This window comes from Choloepus didactylus, chromosome 14, assembly GCF_015220235.1.
Source record: "Choloepus didactylus isolate mChoDid1 chromosome 14, mChoDid1.pri, whole genome shotgun sequence".
Lineage (NCBI taxonomy): Eukaryota > Metazoa > Chordata > Mammalia > Pilosa > Megalonychidae > Choloepus > Choloepus didactylus.
In genome coordinates, this window is record NC_051320.1 from 30,303,531 (window position 1) to 30,313,274 (window position 9,744).

Genomic DNA, 9,744 nt, shown 5'->3' on the forward strand with positions numbered 1-9,744 from the left:
CAGAAGCAGAGTTGGCGGTTAATTAATGGTTGCTTAAGATCTTTAGCAAGCGACTCCCAGGGGTGTAAATCTCCCTGGCAATGCAGAATATGACTCCCGGGGATGAATGTGGACCCGGCATCATGGGACTGAGAGCATCTTCTTGACCAAAAGGAGGATGCAAAATGAGACGAAATAGTTTCAGTGGCTGAGAGATTTCAAATGGAGTCGAGAGGTCACTCTGGTGGACATTCTTATGCACTATATAGATAACACCTCTTAGGTTTTAATGTATTGGAATAGCTAGAAGTAAATACCTGAAACTACCAAACTCCAACCCAGCAGTCTGGACTCCTGAAGACAATTATATAATAATGTAGATTACAAGGGGTGACAGTGTGATTGTGAAGACCTTGTGGATCACACCCCCTTTATCTAGTGTATGGATGAGTAGAAAAATGGGGATAAAAACTAAAGGACAAATGGGGTGGGATGGGGGGATGATTTGGCTGTTTTTTTTTTCACTTTTACTTTTTATTCTTGTTCTGGTTCTTTCTGATGTAAGGAAAATGTTCAGAGATAGATTGTGGTGATGAACGCATAACTATGTTATCATATTGTGGACAGTGGATTGTATACCATGGATGATTGTATGGTGTGTGAATGTATTTCAATAAAACTGAATTTAATAAAAAAATAAATAAAAAAAAAAAAGATCTTTAGCAAGGTTGAGAAATTTTCTCAAGGTCGGTGCAATGGTTAATTGTTGAAACGGTTACGCTTGGCTAATGCGTACAACCGCAAGTCTCACTCCCTAAAACGGTACCGTTTCACTCTCTTCTTTTCAGGGCTTAATGCTTACTTTGCAGTCGTTGCCGGTTGAGGGGGAAGGGGACTCTCCTGTTACAGATTAAGGGGAGGGGGCCCACTTCAGAGGAACTGGTTTTAAAGGAATAGTGAGGGATTTTGATGGACATAGGCGTCCCCTGGTTTCACTGACGGCACATTTATAAGTTCTTTCTTACAGTGTGGGTGTTGAATTTGAGGGAAATGTCCGCGAGGAAGGTCAGCTGATTGGATGGTAATGCCTTGGAGAGATTACCATGTTCTGGAGCATGAGCTTCTGTTTTGCAGAAGAAAATCTCTCTCTCTATCCCACTCTTCATCTTTTAGTTGGGATACAAGTTTGGCTCCTGGGACAAAGACCCTAAATATCAGTGGCTTTAATCAGATGGAAGCTTCTTTCTCTCTCATCCAGGACTTATGTGGCTCTTCATGGGGTGAAGGACCTGGTCTGAAGGGCCCCTATCTGTGAGCTAGGCAGCACTGCTCCATGGACAGCGCCACTTAAAAGCAATATTTATAAAGGACCCCAACATCACTGTTTAATTCTTGTTGATTACTGGTCTTTTGTTCCTCATAAAGAGCTAACAACTTGTAAACATATTGCTTAGATATTGGCCTTGTATTCTTTCTCTAAGTGTCATTTTAGGGTTTTTAGCATAATTGCTCTTCAAATTTTGTTACTATATTTTATAATATCCTAACTGGTTTAGTCGATCTCAGATTTCATTTCATCCCCTATGTCCCAATATTTAGAAAAAAAATTTTTATGAACTTGAACTTTTCCCTGCACCTAAACTTTTTTTTTTTAATGATCTCATATTTCTCAAATGAACTGGAAGGCCCAGATTAACAAAAGCCAGGGAGTTCTAGAAGGCAATTATTAGATCAGAGGTTGATATCTTGGGGCCAGAAGGATCAGGTCTGCATTAATGTAAACTCTTCCTGTTCATATGAACACAACTGGAAGATTTTTAATGTGTTATGTGCTTTTTTTTTTTTTTTTTTTTTTTAATTTGGAATTGTTTTTCATAAAATGTTGTCAAATTTTTAAAAAAAGAACAGGTAGAAGGTACTGTAAGGCAGTTCGTAATTTAAAATTCTTTTCTCATTAAAAAAAATCCCTTTAGAGTAAAAAAAATCTTTGCTAGTCTCCTAATTACAAAATAATGCATCTCATTGTAGCACATTCATATAGGACAGAAGTGCAAGGAGACGTGTGAAATCCTTTCTTTATTTCTTTTTTTGACAGCTGTCCCCGAAAACCATTCTTAACAGTTTGGTATACAGCTTTTAAGATTTTTGTTTCTATATATCACATACTATATATACTATATATGTATATACTATATATACATACTGTTTTTGTATCTACACCTATACATACACATATTTTTAAACATTAAATTACCATCTATTGTTTTTTAATGTGAATCTGGGAACTATTTCCAAGTCAGTACACATAGATCAATATTATTTTTAGTGGCTGCATAAAGTTCTATTTGGATCAACCATAATTTAGTTAGCCATTTCCCTATAGAATCTATACTTTAGGATATATAGAATATAGCACTAAACACTCTGCTAAGTATTATCTCATTTAATTCTTACAAAACCTCTAGAAGGTAAATATTATTGCCTACATTTTATAGGAGAAGAAACAAAAGTTTAGAGAAGTTAAGTAATTGGCATAAGGGCACATAAGTACTAAGTGGAGGATCTAGGATTGAATCTCAGTACTCTAAATCTCCAAAATCTGTGCTACATTTTCTATAATTTTGGTGGGATTATGGGTATTTTAGACTTTTTGTCCTTGTATTTTGCTGCACCAACTTTTCTATAATAAATATGTATTGACTTATATTCAACTAAAATGACATTAAAAAGAATAAGTTTTATGAATCACTTAAGTCCTTTACTTATTTAAAATTAAAGGAACATATAAGCAATCCTGATCAAAAGCAGTGAAAATTGGAAGCAACATGAGTGACAATCATTTTGGACAATATTCTAAGTAAATTGTGGTACAATTTACACATATTATATAACACTTTAAAAGAGTGAGGTAGATGTGCATGTACTAATGTGAATAAATTGCAAGGAATGTTACTGAGTTTAAAAGTTAAGCTGCAGAAGAAGAAGCTAAGCCTACTAAGAGTCTCCCCAGGAGAGCCTCTTTTGTTGCTCAGATGTGGTCTCTCTCTCTCTAAGCCAACTCCGCAGGTAAAATCACTGCCCTCCCCTCTACATGGGACATGACTATCAGGGGTATAAATCTCCCTGGCAATGCAGGATGTGACTCCTGGGGATGAGGCTGGACCCAGCATCATGGGATTGAGAAAGGCTTTCTGATCAAAAGAGGGAAGTGAAATGAAACAAAGTTTCAGTGGCTGAGAGATTTCAAATGGAGCTGAGGGGTCATTCTGGAGGGTATTCTTACGCACTATATAGATTTCTCTTTTTCGTTTTTAGTGTATTGGAATAGTCAATGTGGATGAAAACTAACAGCTGATTATCAAATAAAATTATAAAATAACTGCAACAGAGAAAAAAAAAAAGAACCTGGAAGTTGTACCTGCGACCAGCACTTTGCTTCTCCCATAATCCCTTGTGTTCCTCCTTTTCGACCTGGTCTAAACAGAATGGCTCCCTCAAAGAAGAGTAGCAAGAAGAAGAAGGGATGTCTGCCATCAGCGTGCTGGTGAACAGAGAGTGCACCATCAACATTCACAAGCATATCCATGGAGTGGGCTTCAAGAAACATGCCCCTTGGGCATTCAAAGAAATCTAGAAATTTGCCATGAAGGAGTTGGGAACACCAGATGTGCACATGGACACAATGCTTAACAAGGCTGTCTGGGCCAAAGGGATAAGGAATATCCCATATTGTATACATGTATGGTTGTTCACGAAACATGATGAGGATGAAGATTTCCCAAACAAGCTCTATACATTGGTTACTTATGTACCTGTCACCACTTTCAAACACCTACAGACCATCAATGTGGATGAAAACAGCTGATTATCAAATAAAAATATAAAATAACTGCAAAAAAAAACCCCAAACCCTGCAACTGTGGAATTGCAACCCAGTAGCCTTGATTCTTGAAGATGAGTGTATAATGTAGCTTACACAGTGTGACTGTGTGATTGTGAAAACCTTGCGGCTCACACTCCCTTTATCCAGTGTATGGGCAGATGAGTAGAAAAATGGGGACAAAAATTAAATGAAAAATTGGGGGGATGGGATGTTTTAGGTGTTCTTTTTTACTTTAATTTTCATTATTTTTATTTTTTATTTTTTGGAGTAATGAAAATGTTCAAAAATTGATTGTGGTGATGAATGCACAACTATATGATGGTACTGTGAACAATGGATTGTACACTGGAAGATTGTAGGGTGTGTAAATATATTTTAATAAAACTGAATTTTAAAAAAAAGTTAAGGTGCAGGTAAATAAGTATAGTATGATACACTGAAAAAAGTAAAATAAAAATATCAAAACCTAGGAAGGGATACAATGAATTTTCTGTAGGGACATATATTCACATATAAAACCATTAAATAAGTACTGGATTGTACACACAAAGTTGATCACAGTATCATCTTTGATCCTTGGGCAAGGGAAAAGGGAATCTGACTGTGGGTGATGGTTAAAAGGAATCTACCTGTGCTAGTTTGGATATATTATTTCCCACCAAAAGCCATATTCTTTGATGCAATCTTGTGGGGGCAGATTGATTAATCTTTTTTATTAGGGTGTGACATTTTGATTGGATGTTTCCATGGAGATATGACCCACCCAACTTTGGGTGATGACTCTGATTGAATGTTTCCACAGAGATGTGGCCCCACCCATTCAATGTGGGCCTTGAGTGGTTCACTGGAGTCTTATAAAGAGGCTCACAAACCGAAGGACTTCAGAGCAGCTGCAGCTAAGACAGGGAAAAACGTCCCAAGAGCAACTAATTGTGACATTTTGGAAGAGCTGCAGCTGAGAGACACATTTTGAAGATGGCCGTTGGAAGCTGACACTGACATTTTGGAGAAAACCATTTTGAAACCAGAACTCCAGAGCAGACACCAGCCATGTACCTTCCCAGCTAGCAGAGGTTTTCCGGAAGCCATTGGCCATCCTCCAGTGAAGGTATCCGATTGTTGATGCCTTACCTTGGACACTTATGGCCTTAAGACTGTAACTGTGTAACCAGATAAACCCCCTTTATAAAAGTCAATCCATTTCTGGTATTTTACAAAAAGGCAGCATTAGCAAACCGGAACACTACCCATACATTATTTATATGAGAAGATGTTTAACTTCACTCCTAAGAAAATCCAAATTAAAAATACACTGAGATTTCATCTCTCCTCCTTCAGATTGGCCAAGATTTGAGAGATTGATGACTTTCTCTGCTGATGAGGCTGTGGGGAAACTGCTACTGGGAAGGCAAATGATACAATCACGAGATAAAGGGGAATTTGGCAATATTCAACAAAGCTGGCAGTTCACTTCAAGAAATTTGCCATGAAGTTATGCCTCCAATAAGACAGAAATATTTACACAAGGTGATTCATTGCAGCACTATTTGTAGTTGCAAAATATCGGGAACTACCTCAAAGTCCAAACATAGGAAGTTGGTTGAATAAACTTTGGTTCATATACACAATGGAGTTCTTTATGCAACTGTATAAAAGAATAATCTATCTATGAACATATGGAATGATTTCTAGGATATATTGTTAAGTGAAAAAAGTGAGCTGTGAGAGTATAAATTTGGTATGCTACCTTTGTGTAATAGAGAAAGGGAATTTTTAAAAAAGGAATTATCTGTTAATTTTTGCAGTTCAAAATCTAATGAAATTGATTACCTACAAGAAATGTGTTTGGAGAAAGGAAACTGGATGGAAAGTATACGGGAGGGATTAACACTTCTCTGACTATATGTTTTTATATATATTTTACTTTCAGAGTTATATTAATGTTCTACTACCTTAAAATAAAAATAAATCAACATGGATGTGGGAAAAAAACACTAAAATTGAATATAACTAGAAGCAAATTAAATGCAGCTGTGTTTTTTAATGTATATTATGACCACATTGAAGGAGATTAAAAAAAAAAACTAATCCAAGTAAGTTTTGAATATAGTTATTTGACTGTATACCCTAAGTCTAAAGAAAAAAAGAATTGCAAACAAATCTTGAAGTCTTCTTAGTAGTTTTCCCCCCATGTTATTATGGGAATAGAAAATATGAAGTTATTACGTATTTAGTAGGATTGATCAAAAAAGTAAATATATTGATTTTGTTGGAATCTAGGGTTCTCACTATGCAAGAAGATAGACACATGGAAGATACAAATACGGACACTGGGAAGGCAAGCAAGAATCCTGTGATTTGTATTGGAATTGGAGGTATTAGTATAAACTCATCATTTCTCATATTTTTCCTACCTCTGTCCATTAAGAGGGCCTTGAAGCCAAGACTCCTCAGCAGAAATAAGTATATCTGGGATACAAAACACAATTCCCCACTAATAAGAATCAGTACTCCTTAAAGTAATGATTGATTTCAGGGTTGGGGCAGGGAAGATACAAGATGAGCCCAAGACATCTTATTGTTCCAGAAAGTAAGGAGGTGCTCAAAAAAATAAAAAATAAAAAGATGGTGGCATGTCAGAAACACTCAGAAGCCAGTTTGAAATGTCAACCACTAGCCAAAACTTGGACAATTTGTGTATCAACATAAATAAGAACAGTAATAAATTATAACCTGTATTGGGGGAAAAAAGAATCCAGGAGTCCTTACTGAAAATAAAGTAAGTAAATAAATGAATAAATGAATAGGAGAGAATAAATACAGTAGAATACCAACTAATAAATATTGAAGGAAAAATAAATTTAGACAATCACCACTATACAACCGTCATAGTAAGAATTTATTCAGGCATGAATCATCAATGGGTGCTAAATCTAGGGGGTGGAATTTGAAGAGAAACCAGATATTTGCTCAAAGTATGCTTTGCAGTTACTTATTAATTATAAAAGGAGAAAATAGCAATTACCCAGCAGAGGAAATGGACAACCAAATGATAAAAATTAATGTCACCAACAAAGGGTAATTCATGTCTCTCCAGATGTGACACCTTGAAAAGAACACCATGTCATTTATACATTTATATTGCAGCCAAAATGCATGAATCTTACCATGAGGACACATCAAAGAAACACAAACTGAAAATCATTATATAAAATAAATGGCCATGTGTTCTTCAAAAATGTCGATGTTTTGAAAGACAAAGAAAGTGATTCTGGACTGGATCTTGTCCCAAGAAAAACTGCTTATAAAGGAAATTATTAGAACAAGTGATGAAATTGTCATGAGGGCTAGAGATCAAATTAAACTTCCTTATTAAATGTCCTGAATTTGATAACTGTACTGTGAGTAAATGAGAGAATGTCGTTGATTATAATGGGTAAAAGGGCATGACACAAGAACCTACTCTTGAATGGTTTAGAAAAAAAGTTATGTAGACACATATATATACTGAGAGAATTCTAAAGCAGACATAGCAAAATATTAAAGAATGGTTAATCTAGGCATATGAGAGTTCTATTATCCTTGCAACTTTATTCAAAAATAATTAAAATTAAAGTGTTACAAATTAATTTCAAAAAAGAAAAGAAATAAAGAGACATTGGTATTATGACTTTCTGGTCAAACTAACAGAATTTGAGATGTGGACACGCTCAAAATTCTTCCCCTTTACGCAGAGCATTGGCACATTCCAACAAGGGTCTAGCACTTAGGTGAGAGATTAGGTTAGGAATGATTGAGTACTGGAATCTTGTAGAGGTAGTTTCTTAATTAAAAAAAAAAAATCAGATTGTAGAAAAGGTCTAGGTTCTAGTCTTTAACAGTCAGTCTTTAGAGTCTGGAGAGATTTTGATTTGAGTTTCCTTTTAAAGGAAACCATATTAGTCTTCACCACCACTAATGCCTGGCATACAGTAGATACCAGTAAATATTACAGTTGCTGAATGATCAGGGTCACTGACTTAATATAAGATTATGGGTAGGAATGTTATTCAGCTGTAAAAATAAAGGAAGTTGTGATGTATGCTACAACACTGATGAACCTTGAAAACATTATACTAAGTGAAATAAGCCAGACACAAAGGGATGAATATTATATGACTCCAGTTATATGAAATATCTAGAATGAACAAAGTCATTGAGGCAGAAAGTAGATTAGAGGTTACCAGGGGCTGGGGAAGAGTTTATGTTGTGGGTGATGAAAAAGTTTTGGTAATGGAAGGTGGTGGTTGTACAACACTATAAATGTAATTAATGCTACTGACTTGTACAGTTAAAAATGGTTAAAATTCCAAATTTCATGTTATATATTTGTTACAACAATTTTAAAAAATCTTTTTTTCCAAATATATATATATATATATATATATATATATATTATGGGGAATACAGAGATGAACATGATGGAAGGTGGTAGGCTAAGGCTAGAGATGCTGAATTAAGTGAGTCTCAATGAATAGGTGATTCTCAACGAAGCTAATTACAACGTCCTAATAACCACAGTTGTGTGGATGGTCAGCTCTGGGTGTCAGTTTGGCTTTATTCGGGGCTCCTGAGAGGTAAAATGGCAAACTTAGACCCAAAGGCAATGAAATGAAATTCTCAGTGAAGTGGCTGGAAGGAGGCGTGTGCAGCAGAGCTTTCTCCGTGTCGGGGTTAACTGGAATGTGCTTAGATTGGTTCTCGTTGGTTGACATGCACATATTTGTCTTTTTAAATCAGTCTGATCTGCTTTTTAGTATTGGGCAGTTGGATTACTTAAAATGTTGGCAATACTATGAAGATCTTGATGAAATTAGTTTGGGTTTTTGTTTTTGTTTTTGTTTTTGGTGTGACTTATTTACTTGGCATGTAACTTCTGAAAGTGAACAAAGGACATCCATAGTTTCACAGTTTTCTCTTTTTTTTAATACTACGAGATTGCTTTCTAGAAGATGAACTAATTCACATTTTTCCCTGTAATGTATTTTTCTCACATTCCTGCCAAATCTAGGATACACATTCCATGTCTTAACTCTCTGAGATGAAGTGGACCATAATGTAGACTATGGACTATGGTTAATAGTATAATTATAATAATATTGTTTTATCAGTTGTAACCGAGTTGCCACACTAATGCAGTCTTAATACGAAACACTGTGTGGGGGTGTGTGGGGTGTGTGGGGGTATATGGGAACTCGGTACTTTCTGCATGATTTTTCTGTAGCTCTACAACTTCTCTAATAAAAAAAATTTGATCAAGATGAATTGATTCCTAATTAGGATTCGTAATTAGAGGAAAGTCATTAGGCATATAAAATTAAAAACTAAAACTTTAATATTCTAAAGCTTAAAACAATGACCTGGTGCCAGGCATAGTTTAGTAAATATCGAATACTCAGTATATAGTATATAAGAATAAGGATACTCTGAAGACTAAACAGAGTTGTAGAAGTCAAAATTCTCATTATACAAACTTGCTGGGAGGCATAGGATTTGGCATCAAATGGATCTGAGTTTGAATTCCTGTTCTGCCATTAACTACTTTTATGACCTAAGACAAATCCTTGAATTAAAAAAAAAGAATAGTTTATAGCTATTTAAAAAAAAATTAGTATAATACTTGCATGTAGTAAAAACAAAATTAAGCAGTAAATTAGGAGAGAAACTGTAACCTCACACAGTTGGAGCAAAGCTTAGATGAGAGAATGTGGAACATAGTAGGTTTATCATAAATGCCATTTATCTCCTCTAACCTCTCCTTTTCCATGTTTTCTTTTCATACTAAACTATTCAAAGATAGGACCCGGCCCTCCAGGCCTTCTCCTCTTCTCATTGGTCTTTGG

General features: G+C 35.4%; 1 pseudogene; it reads left to right on the forward strand.

The window, feature by feature from the left end:
- The first annotated feature begins 3,464 nt into the window (after positions 1 to 3,464).
- LOC119508740 lies at positions 3,465 to 3,910 on the forward strand (annotated as a pseudogene).
- The last annotated feature ends 5,834 nt before the right edge of the window (positions 3,911 to 9,744 follow it).